The sequence below is a fragment of the Rhinopithecus bieti genome, unplaced genomic scaffold, assembly GCF_001698545.2.
Source record: "Rhinopithecus bieti isolate Rb0 unplaced genomic scaffold, ASM169854v2 scaffold_315, whole genome shotgun sequence".
Classification (NCBI taxonomy): domain Eukaryota; kingdom Metazoa; phylum Chordata; class Mammalia; order Primates; family Cercopithecidae; genus Rhinopithecus; species Rhinopithecus bieti.
Genome location: NW_016803481.1, coordinates 5,212,141 through 5,225,010, shown reverse-complemented (window position 1 = coordinate 5,225,010; position 12,870 = coordinate 5,212,141). Strand labels below are relative to the sequence as shown.

Here is a 12,870-nt window from a genome sequence, read left to right as displayed (position 1 = left end):
AGAATACAAGAACAGGAGGGAAATGGGAGAATTATTTTCATGTTGCAAGTTATACCTTTTATCTACTAGCTGAGGTTATCAAGATGAATGGCCTCTTGATAAGCGAAATTGAAATCCTGCCATCCATCCCTTCACTAAGAGAACAGTGGTTGTTTTTGGTTAGTCATTATATTATTGATATATTTGCTGCCGTCCATTCCAGATCATGGTGGGTTAATCCTATGGCAGTCTTGAAAGTCATTCCTGGAGGGCAAGTGTCAACCTATCCTCATTGCAAGTAAGAAAAACAACCTTAGGAGCTGAAGAAATAAGAGAGATTACTAGCAGGCGAACCCCTTCACCACAACTAAGAAACTTCTCCCAGGAAGTGAAGTTATTAAAGTTTGATGTACTTGACAAGTTGAGGGCGGGGGTGAAAAGTGCTGCTGTTTCTTAAGGCAGCAACACATCATCACCACCTGCAGTAATGATAGGCCTTCTCCTCCTCAGAGCTGAGAAAGACAGTCACGTAAAGAAATGCATCAGCAGAGTGGGTGAGAAAAAATGACTCAGGTATTGTATTTTCTGTGTGTTTTCAAGAAATGTATCACTCTACAGATAGATCTGATTTAGTAATATTATAGAAAATCATATATGGTTTTGGTCCCTAACAGAACTATCTATTATTTATCCAGAGCCTACTTTGTAATAGCTATGGTTCACATTACCTCACTGAATTCCTCCACATGTTATTTTCTAATTTTATTAATAAGTAAACTGTACTCTGGGAGATTTTCATTAAGCTAAGATCACAAAATTAGTGTTCTTTGCACCAAACTACCCTACCTACCCTTACTTATGCCAAAAGGTCGTGTTGGTAAACTAAAAATCAAATCCAAAAAAGCCTAGGCTTTCTAACTAATCCCCTTCTCTGCAGGTGGCTGAAGACCTAGAAGACAAGAATGTTTTACAGTATACAAGAGGTGGAATATGCAGGAATAACTTCAGTGATAATAAGTGATATGTTAAATAGTAAAATCTCAAAATGTTATAGACAGAAGCAGTATTTTCAAATAATCACAAGGAATAAAATGAAGTAGAAAATAAGTTGACATGAATGGGGAGCTATTCATTCAAACTCATCTAGATGCCACTCTTCCTAGAAAAATGTAGAGCTCAACCTTCCTATAGCTTCAGCTGCTCACTGTTAACTGGGAACCCCAAGTGCTAGGAAAACAGATCCTTTTCCTATCATATGGTAATTAACTAGTGTCAGACATTCTGTAGAGCATATTGGAAGAAGAAAGCCTCTTTTGAAATTGAGTGAATACAGACACTGTATCACGATTGAACTGTGAGAAATTTTGGACCAGACATTCAGTATTCTCTACAACCATCCTAAGTTCAGAAGAGATCTAACACAAGAACACAGAGGAGAAATCAGCAGAACATAGACAACAAAGGTGGAGAAATGTGATCCAATAGGGCCCGAGTCAGACCTGATGAAGCATCTTCACTAGCAACCTAAAGATAAGTTATTCTGCTTGTTATATATTCATTTATGTTGCTTGTTGAATATTGACCCATGCTAACAGTGACAATGGAATAAATGGAATGTGGGAACTTGTTCATAGTGCAAAAGTCCTCATTTTCAATGAACAGCTTCTGCCACCTTTTACTGAGGAATAAGGGACCTCAGAGTAGACACTTGACTTACCTACTGGTTTACACTAGGCCCTTGTCTTCTTGCATTTTATACTTTTCTCTTTCATCTCCACCCCTGCTCTCATCACCCTCCTCCTCTCCTATAGACACCCACTCTAATGAATTTGATACTTCTTAAATATGCATCAGTGTAAAAATAGTTTTGTAAGTATATGTGTGTTCAATTTGAATAAAGGTTATTATGCCTTGTTTCTTCTGCTGCTTTTTACTATTTCTTTTTTGTCTTCTTTTTTCACTATGTACTACGCTATTAACATTTCTCTATGTAGCTGTATACATTATTACATGATAGATGTATGTGTATACACATGTATATATTATAGTATTGCTGCATAGTATTCCACAGAATGCATTCTCCTCTTTAATGAATTTCCACATGGCTGGGGAGTCCTCACCATCATGGTAGAAAATGAAGGAAGAGCAAAGTCATGTCTTACATGGCAGCAGGCCAGAGAGAGCATGTGCAGGAGAACTCCCCTTTATAAAACCATCAGATCTCATGAGACTTATTCACTATCATGAGAAGAACATGGAAAAAACCCTTCCCCACGATTCAATTGCCTCCCACCAGGTCCCTCCCTTGAGACACAGGGATTAGTACAATTTAAGGTGTCATTAGGGACACAGAGTCAAACCATATCACTAGTGATGGATGATTAGGTTGACCCACCTACATAAACAGTATTACATGGATTCACATATAGAAACCTGTGAGTTCTCTGCAGCAAATACCCAGAAGTGAGATTTCTGGATCTTAAAGTAAATGTTAACTTACCTTCAGTAAGTTCTGCCCCAAGCACCTTGGAAATGACTGTACCAATTCCTACTAATGGATACGCTTATCCAGTCCAACCAGAAGTGGTGCCTGTTTCCCTACATCCTTATCCATTCTTTGTATTGTGCAATTTGTCCATTTTTGCCTAACTTATATATGCTGAATAGTATTTTACCATTTCAGTTTGCTATAAACTGATTACAAAGGAAGTAGATCTTTCTATACTTGTTAGCAAATTAACATTTGTTCTTCTTTGAAATTCCTGGTCTTCCTGAACTGTCCATTTTTAAAGAAGTTTCTGTGTCTTTTTTGCTGATTTGTCTAGAATTTTTATATTCTTTGTCAGTTTTAAACATCGCAAACATCTTCTCCCAGTCTGAACCACCCTTCATTTAACTTATTCTGTGAAATCTTTTGTCATATTTCTAAAGTTCTAAGTTTAAAAAAACTTTAAATATTGTTATAACTATATTTTAGATCAAGGTGACTGCTGACAATTGAGGTAAGGATCTGGTGTTCACAGTGGGCAGACCAGACAACTGTTTTAGAGTGTGGCCCTAGCTAAATATATTCCTGTCTGGCTGCCACATTTAGAAGCACTTGGGAACTTTATTTAATTCACTTAATTTATTTTATGGCTGATATTCACCTGCCTTCACTTCCCTAAGACAAACTGTCTTGAAGCCACAGAAAAATTAAGCCCATGGTTTATTGGGCACATCATCTCTAAAAATAAACTAAAAGCTGAATTTCTCACTATCTCATCCCCAACCCCTGCAGCAACAGGGTAGCTCCTTGCTCAGATGCCTTACATTTCTTCAACTTATATTTTATCTTTCATGATGATTTTGCCGTGAAAATCATTGTCTCTCCTTATGCATCACAAGAATGTGCATCTTTTCTTAACAGTTCTCATTCCATCAACCTCTCTGTATGTTTGTGTCATAGACACTTGACCTTCTAAACTCTAGTTGCTACAGAATTCTATACATTTTCTTCATCTGCAGAAGCTCCTTATGTCATGGATAGATCTCAATCCCTTGTCTTCATTGCCTAACATATATGTTTACCACCATATTATACTGTCTTCACTCATCAAGGCTGACCTCAGTCATTCAAAAAATATTAAATAGCACCTTAATGTAGGAACTGCCATCTGGACCAGACAATCGTGCTTTGAGAAAAAGTATGAGTTATACTAAGCTGTAAAAAACAACAACAACAACAACAAAAAACCACTATTTTTTTAGCCAGGTGTGGTAGCTCACACCTGTAATCCCAGCACTTTGGGAGGCTGAAGCGGGCGGATCACAAGGTCAGGAGTTCAAGATCAGCCTGGCCAACATGGTGAAACCCCATCTCTACTAAAAATACAAAAATTAGCCAGAAGTAGTGGCACACGCCTGTAGTCCCAGCTACTCGGGAGGCTGAGGCAGGAGAATTGCTTGAACCTGGGAGGCAGATTTTTAACATTCCTACAACCAGCTATTTCTCATTCTCATTTAGTAGTTCTCATTTAGTAAAATGTGATGACTCCACATGGCATCTGCATATGCTATTGCCTTCTGCCTCTTTCATCACAGAATGGTGAGCATCACTGTTATGCTACACAGCTGAATGCACTTAACAGGTGTATACCCCAGTGCCCTCCAGTCCTTTTATCCTGAGAAAGAGAAAACCATCAGGGGCTAGCCTGATACAGCTAGCCATTAGCATTCTCCTTTCAAACACACAATTTCTTAGAACATGAACATCAGACAAGGCCACTCTGCCACCACAATGGATCAAGACAAAAACAAGATCCCTTGTAATCGTGTTTGAACAGACACTTAACGGACATTTTCCAAGACACAAAATACCAAACATCCCCTTCTCGTAGTTAACATATGACTACTGGTTCTTTGCCAGTAACAGTTTTAGCTGTTTAGCAGTCTGCCCTGCCTAGACAAGTTATTAAAATACCCAGTCTCTTCTTCCTAGCAGTATCAAATTCAAAGAAAAGCTCTGCTTCCTTAAGCCTTCCCCAAGATCACCTAACCCAAGCCCAGATCTTAGATAAATTCTTCGTGGTGTGTGTTCTTCCTCACTGCAAGGAGTAATAAGCCCAACTTGTTCAACTACAGATGTGCTCCTCATGGTCTTTGGCTCGAAGACATTGCCAATTTCATTAAACCCATGAAATAATATATAGCACACTAATAAAAGCAGAGGCTTTAGAATTCTGACTCTACTACCCATTGGTATTATGGCTTGGAAATGTTAATTACTCCAAATCTCATATTTTCTCTTCCATAAATTAAGATAACCAAGAACTCAAAAAGCCCATGCAAATATACCTCATAGGGTTTCTGTGAGCAGGACTTCCATGAACAGTGAAGCATACTAGGCACTGCACAACTCCAGAGAACCTTCACATACACTGGATTTGTTCACATGGCAGTCCTGGCTATGAAATAATGCATGTCAAGTGCTTGGCACCATGTCTGCCACATTTGAAAGACTCAATAAGTAACAGCTATAATTGCTAAGCATGCTTAAGCCTGTAACAGAGTGAGCACTGTCCTGAGTATTAATGTTGCCTTTTTGGCTGAGCAAGTGGCTCCCTCCATAATGTGATTAGATCAGTAAAGCCAATTTGAAAAAGGTGCCAGGAACACCATCTGCCCTAGATCACCCCCAGTGGACTGTGAAATGTCTCACATTCCACCATCCCAGGCTCTGTGTACTAACAGCTGGTCCCTTGTCCTTGGTGATCGGAAGTCACAGGAATGATAGCGCTGGTGAGGCATCTCCGATTTACAAAGCTTTGCCTTTCCTTATTTCTTTTGGTTCTCATAAAACCTTGTCAGAAAAAGTGTTTAGGAAATATTATTAGGATGCCTATTTTATAGATGATAAAGATATGTTCAGAGAGGTGACTCATCCAAACACACGTCAACTAAGTGGCAGGGGCATGATACCAACACAGACCTTCTGACCCCAAACCAGTGCTCATTCCATCAAGACACACTGACTCTCAGTGCTGGGAAAATCTGGTTACATACAGGTGCCAAGCATCTGAAATGCAAGGGAAAAACTAGGAGAGGACCCTTGCTGATGGCAAGACCTATTCTATTCACGCTGTGTCCTTGGAGCAAATGAAGACACTGGCACACCATACGAGGTCATTTGGGATCCTAGTCTAACATCTGTCAGAGGAACTACGTTATCTCCCAGCTCTGTACGTGAAGATCTAATGATACTGTTTTGAAAAAAAAAAAAAAATCACGCAAACGGTGTGCTTAGTACCCTCATCAATTGTGTCTCCTTTGCTGGCATACTTGAGTTCCCAAGTAAATTCTCTCCAGGCTCCATTACCAAGGGGCGAAGGGGACAAGAAAGCTAATGCACAGCAAGCACTTGCTACAGAGAAAGTACAGCAAGAAAAGCATGTTAAGATGTGCTAGCCACGTATTTATTTTGTCAAGAATTACCTCATTCGACCAGGCACGGTGGCTCACACCTGTAATCCCAGTACCGAAGGAGGCCAAGGCTAGAAGATTGTGAGTCCTGGAGTTCCAGACCAACCTGGGCAACATAGTGAAACCCCGTCTCTACAAAAAAAAAAAAAAAAAAAAAAAAAAAAATTAGCTGGGGGGGCTAATACCTGTAATCCTAGCACTTTGGGAGGCTGGCACAGGAGAATTGCTTTAGTTCAGGAGTTCAAGGCTGCAGTGAGCTATGATAATGCTACCGTACTCCAGCCTGGGTGGCACAGCGAGAGGCCATATTAAAAAAAAAAAAAAAAATTATCTCATTCACAGGAACAATAGACACTGGAGACTCCAAAAGGGAAGAGAGAGAAAGGGAAGTAAGCATTGGAAAACTTCCTATTGGGTACTGTCTTCACCATTTGGGGATCAACTGAAGCCCAAACCTCAGCATCAAGCAATATACCCTTGTAACAAAAATGCATGTGTACCCCTCAAACATAAAATAAAATACTTACACATACATTTTAAGGGATTACCTCATTCAATTCTCACAACAACCCTATGAGGTCAACAGGATTTCCCCTCAGGTAACGAATAAGGAACCGAGGTTCAGAGATGTGAGGGAACTTGGCCAGGCTCACAGTGTACCTGGGGAAGCTGGCGTTCTGAAGCAGTGTTCTGCTACTTTACACTCCAGGCACTTTGCATTTACCACGTGGCCTCTCACCTGTGTGAAGGAGCCAAAACGTGTTCAGCTGGTTTGAAGGGGCGCGCTAGGAGCTGACAATCGTACATTGCATTACCTTTTCTTCTCCCAAATATCTCTTCCAAAAGTATTTTATTTTCCGGTAGTGTCAATGTCCTTATTAAAAGTAGTGGCTGGTGATGGGAATTGTAAGCAGGCCAGTGGGAAGAGCAAGGACAGACCCTGAGCTGAAACCACTCAGCTAAGCAGCTTCCAGATTCCTAACCCTTAGAAATTACGTGATCCTGGTGCAAATCCTATTTGTTAAAAAGGAAATAAAATGAAAGAATCTGAGATAATAAGACTTTATTGTTTTAAGCTGCTAAATTTGGAGGTAATTTGCCACACAGCAGTAGATAACTACTACAGAGAGAGAACTAATGTAGGGGATAAGGAACCTGCCCAATGTCATCCACAGATTAGCAACAGTGTCAAGAAAAGGAAAATTAGAATAAAATGTTAAATAAATAAAATAAAGTGACCCAAGATGGCTATAGGTGAGACATATGGGTAATAAAAACTAGGCCTATAAATTAAATCTGAACTCTCATCTGCAAAGCTAGAGTCTGTCAAATATTTTATCGACAGTTATTGATTATACTTTTGTTCATTAGATAGAACATAAAGGCAAGATAAAATCAATCATCCCTCTCTAGACCCTAACACATCTACATGCTCATTAACCTTTTACCTTATATGTGCTAACCATGTATTTGTTTTGTCTTATATCTAACGTCACTGTGCACCAATCAAAATTATGAAAATACCACCTTTACTTCACTACCCCCATTCTTCTATTTTCTATGAACAAAACGTATAAAGACCACATCCTGTGGCTGGACACAGTGGTTCATGCCTCTAATCCCAGCATTTTGGGAGGCCAAAGCAGGGGGATTGCTTGAGGCCAGCAGTTGGAGACCAGCCTGGGCAGCAAAGTGAGACCCTCATCTCTACAAAAAAATGTACCAAAAAGAAAAAAAAAAAAAAGCCAGGCATGGTGGTGCACACCTGTAGCCCTAGCTACTCAGGAGGCTGAGATGAGGGGATTGCTTGAGCCTAGGAGGCTGAGGCTGCAGCAAGCTATGATTGCATCAGTGAACTCCAACCTGAGCAACCGAGAGAACCCCATGTTAAAAAAAATTAAAATTTAAAAAATATTGTGTCTTGTGTAGGTCACTTTGGGACACATTCTTGGTTTGTGCTAAGTCTGTGTTTCCTGGGCTATTAGTACTCCAACTTGGCTCAAAATAAAAAGAACTTTAAAATTCTTTAAGTTATAGTAGCTGTTATTTAATCTTTCAGTGGACAACAGTAAGGACAAAATGTCAGGCCCATCACCCTGGCTGAGGAGCTCTTTCGAACCACCCCCAGTCACCTCCATGGAATGCCCATTTCCCCTCCTACATTTCTTTCTTCACTTCAGAATGGACAAGGTCTTCTCCAAGTAGAGAGAACAGACACTAATGGTATGGAGCGTGGTGGGGGCTGTGCTGTGGGATAGCATGGAGAGATGGGGTGTGTTAAAATATGAGAGACACCTTTGTTTTATATTCATCTCTGATTTGTATTTTCTGAAATTTAGCCCATTTCTCAGAAGAAAGAACAGATGGAGAATCATTAGAATAAAATATTCCAAGATGGAGAAAAGAGGAAACCACGTCTGCAGATTGTAGAATCGTGGCTGGCCACTAATGAATTTGATTTTTCAAAGTGACTTACAACTTAACCAAAGAGCAACGTTCTTAGAAAACTCATCTTCTGATTATACCTCAATTCCCAGGTCCTTAAAATATAGTGTATCTTTATTACAGACCCATTAGCAAGACTCTATTCGATGTAGAGCTATCCTCATTAGGTACTGGTTTAATTTGTCAGGGTCTTAAAAAGAATAATTCTATTAAATATTCCATTATGTAAATCACATGAAGAAATTTATTTGCAATAGCCAAAAGCAGCTAGATGTAACTAAGACCACTTAAGAAGCCTCTGCAAGATATCTACTACCTTGAGCATGTCTTTCATCGGATCCATATTGAGAACTGCAAGTCATTGTCTGTCTTTACCAGAGACAACATTAACATGCAGCCATTTCTTAGAGGAAATAAGGTAGTAACCAGGAGTATTTGGACAATATAAATTTGCATCTGTAAAGCGTCTGCCTAGAAATTATTGATTTTCTCTTCCCCGAAAAGCCTATTAAAAGGAAATATCTTTTCTAATGCTTTCCAGGGGGCCTCCAGGAAATCATTACTGGTAGAGACTGTTGTTTTATGGGTCTTTGGATGGGAGCTTTAAATATGAACATGAAATGTGAAAAGGAAGGATGTGATAAGCAGACTCCTGCTGAGAGCTGGCTTTTATTCATTGCCTGTCCTCTCGTTTATTTCTCCAGGCAATTAGCCCAGGCTGTCGCTGTGGGAACCATCCTTTGAAAGACTCCTCCTCCTGGAGAAATTTTTACAGAGTCAAAAGCTGGATTTCATTCCTACTCCTCACCTGCACGCCACCCTCGACCCTACCCTTTCCACCTCTTCCCAGGAGCCTCCTCCTTCCTGCCACCAGCCTCTCACCAGAGTTCTCACTCTCTGGTGTCCGGGCTAAAGCTTGGCACTCGCTGGGACTGGCTGCTTCATGACAGCCCTCAGAAGGAGACCAGGAGCCAAGGCCAGGAACAGTCTGGAATGCCTGGGAGGCAGAGACTGTCTCTGCCTGAGATGGGCAGGTGGGACAAAGCATTGTACCCAAAGGTGTGGCTTCATCAGAAATGGTTTAGTCAGGCACTGCAGGCCCAAACACAGTACAAGGAACTCCCCAGCAATCTTCAAGTGGGAAAACACAGTCTTAGGAATGATGGTTTGATGGCAAAAATGAGGAAGATAAAAGTAGCTGTGTTCTACTGATCACTGACCATGTACATTTACTTTTTCGGTGAATCCCTACAATTCGGGGAGGTAGACACAATTACCCTAATTTACCAATGATGGGTACAATTTGCCCTTGATTACAGGTTTACGAATAGCAGAGCTGGTTTTTAAATCCAAGTGCAACGGACTCCAGAGCCCTCACTCTAAGCCGCTGACCTCCTCTAAGAGGTCGTACTTAACCAGCTTTGCTTTTGCTCACCATCAAATTCACAGGAACATCAGCCTCTTTCAAAGCCTCAAGACCTACACAAACGAGTTTAAGCGTTGTCTATTGTGAGTCCTCTCAATAACCTTGAGGTACCGTCAGAGGGAACATGTTTAATTGAATATTTAGTTACAAAACATTCAGTTTGTGTCAGGAACTGTGCTAGTCGATGAAGATAGAGATCAGAGAAGCTAGGACACTGGGGCAGTGGACAATAAGCCAACTGTCACCAAAGTAAAGATAAAGTGCCATCTGGGATAAGGCCATGGAGACGTATTCAGTGTCATGAGAGATGACAACAGAGATGTAATGTATATGAGGTAGTATGGAGAGGCCTCTCCAAGGACAGAAGGGTGAGCAGCACTTAGGAGTTAACCAGGAAGGGTGGGAGGAAGGGCACTCCAGGCTAAAGGAACAGCACGTGTGACAGCCCTGAGGAGGGCAGGAGACTAAAGCATTTGAGGACCTAAAAGATGGTCCAGGTGGCAAGCAGGGGAAACAGCAGGTGATGGGCTGGCCAGGGGGCAGGAGGAGGATCATTTAGCATTTTAAGGGATTCCTATTCACCTCCCAGGTGAAATAGGAAGCCATTGAAAGACCTGGTATGGGAGACACACAGTTGGAAGCTCACAGGGGCTGTTATAAGGATTGGGATGAGAACAAGGTCATTAGGGAGGCTATTAGAGTGGCACAGAAGAGACATACAGGAAGGTGGTTTATACTGGGGGACTGTGTTATGAAAAGAAATAGAGAGAGGGCTGGGTGTGGTAGTTCATGTCTGTAATCCCAGCACTTTGGGAGGCCGAGGCAGGTGGATCACGAGGTCTGGAGTTCAAGACCAGCCTGGCCAACATCGTGAAACCCCATCTCTATTAAAAATACAAAAATTATCTGAGTACTGTGGCAGGAGCCTGTAATCCCAGCTACTCGGGAGGCTGAGGCAGGAGAATCACTTGAACCGGGGAGGAGGAGGTTGCAGTGAGCTGAGATTGCGCCACTCTACTCTAGACTGGGCAACATAAACCTGGTGGCTCAAAACAACAGAAATGTATTTTCCCACAGTTCTGGAAGCCGGAAGTCCAAACATCAAGGTGTTGGCAGGGCTGTGCTCCCTCAAAATCTCTAGGGGAGGATCCTTCCTCTCCTCCTCCTAGCTTTGGTGGCTCCTGGCCCTCCATGGCTTGCAGATGTGTACCCCAAGTCTCTGCCTCCATCTTCACATGGCCCTCTTGCCTCCAGGTCTCCTCTGAGACTCTGTATCCAAATCTCATTTTTTTTTTCCCGTTATAAAGATGCCAGTCAATGGCTTTAGGGCCCACCCTAATCCATTATGATCTTATCTAACTTGGTTACATGAGCAAGAAACCTATATCCAAATAAGACCACATTCACAAGGACTGGAGGTCAGGACTTGTGAATGTGACCTTATTGGGAATGTCTTTTTTGTGGAGGAAAGGGAGAGATGACATAATTCAACGCCCCACAGGAAATAAAGATGTCAAGTGTAACTTCTGAGTTTCCCTCAGGAGTAACTTGGTCAATGGACGTGCTCAATTCTTAAATTAGGAAGAATTGGGGAGAAGCAGGATTGGGTCCAATTTAGAGCATGTTACATTTGAAATACCAATGAGTGTGAAACCGACGGGTTAATTTGATCAGGGCTGCCTGCCTGCCTGCCTGCTTTTGGTTGCTTGTTTTTCTTTACTTTTTTCTTATTTTTCTATGAAGCTGAAGGCTGTGGTAGCTAAAGGCCACACCACTGAACACTGAAACTTAACCTTCACTGGCCACTGTATAGATAACATTCATAGGTCGCCATGGCAACAGTAGATTCAGTTGTTATTCAGGAACTTGTGCCACCTCCTATCTCATTCAAACTGATTGAGACCACCAACCCTTCAATTGGGCCTGCACAAGTATCCAAGAGGTGGCCTTTTGACATCAGGAGGCAAAAAACTCCTCCAGATCATGCTAACACTGCCATTTTCTGTACATATGTCCTATGAAATGCCATGAACTCTGACTACACTCATGTAGAATGAATTTGTTACTTCACTTACCCCCGCTACCAACCACCTCTTCCCATCCCTTAGACCACCCACTCCCCTAACCTGTCAATATCCCTAAACCTCATCTTCACGAAGGCAGATTTGACAGCTGTTCTCTTACCTCCTTGCTTGGTGGTCTTACAGATAAAGCTTTTCTCTTTTGCAAAACCTATGCCACAGTGATTGATTCACTCCATGTGGGCAGAATGGACCTGAACCTGGCCAGTAAAAAATGTAGATGTCCAACTAGTAATTGATAGGAAGGTATTAAGCGAAAAAGAAAATTCTCAGCCAGAAATACACATTTAAACTCAACGAAGTCAATGAGATCATGTAAGGAGGGAGATTATGCACCAAACACAATTTTCAATAAATTGTAATGCCATCAGAAAACATGCTTTTTGAGTGAAAGACAAAATATGCAGAATTACATATATGTGACAAAGTATTTATATATAAAACATGTGAATATAAATATGCAAGCAAATTAATTTTGATATATATAAGAAGAAAGGAAATTGACAAGTATTGGTAGTGTCTATCTCACAGCCACTTTTCGTTTATCCTTATGCTTTTCAGAATTTTCCAAATTTTTATCATTGGGTATGCATTTTTTAATAAAATTGTTTTAAAATATAAACTATTCAGAAATTTAATATGACTGAAATATGGAATATAGAAAAGAAGACTGGAAAAAAAATGAAGCTAAATGGTTGTTTTTGAGCCTAATCTAAGTTGCCAAACAAAGCAATTTGTTTTTCATTCTATATGCAACAGGGAATCCTAATGGTCTTGAAAAAAATGGACATGGACTCATTATACCATGGAATTTAGTTATAGCTGTTTTTTTGACTGAAGATGTAATATAACCTAATTATAGAAAAAAATGGACCCACAGGAAATTACAGATCCACTGTTAACATTTTTTAGTATTTCCTTCCAACACTCTTTTTGTGCCTATTTTTTACAGGTTAGATCAATTTTTAAACAGCTTCC

The 12,870-nt window shown here is 40.8% G+C and overlaps 1 long non-coding RNA gene across 1 annotated transcript; it reads left to right on the top strand.

The window, feature by feature from the left end:
- The first annotated feature begins 202 nt into the window (after positions 1-202).
- On the top strand, positions 203-1,915 carry LOC108537255 (uncharacterized). The gene is made up of 2 exons (XR_001887738.1): positions 203-552; positions 917-1,915. It is a non-coding gene; the product is annotated as an uncharacterized LOC108537255 (long non-coding RNA).
- Positions 1,916-12,870: the final 10,955 nt, after the last annotated feature.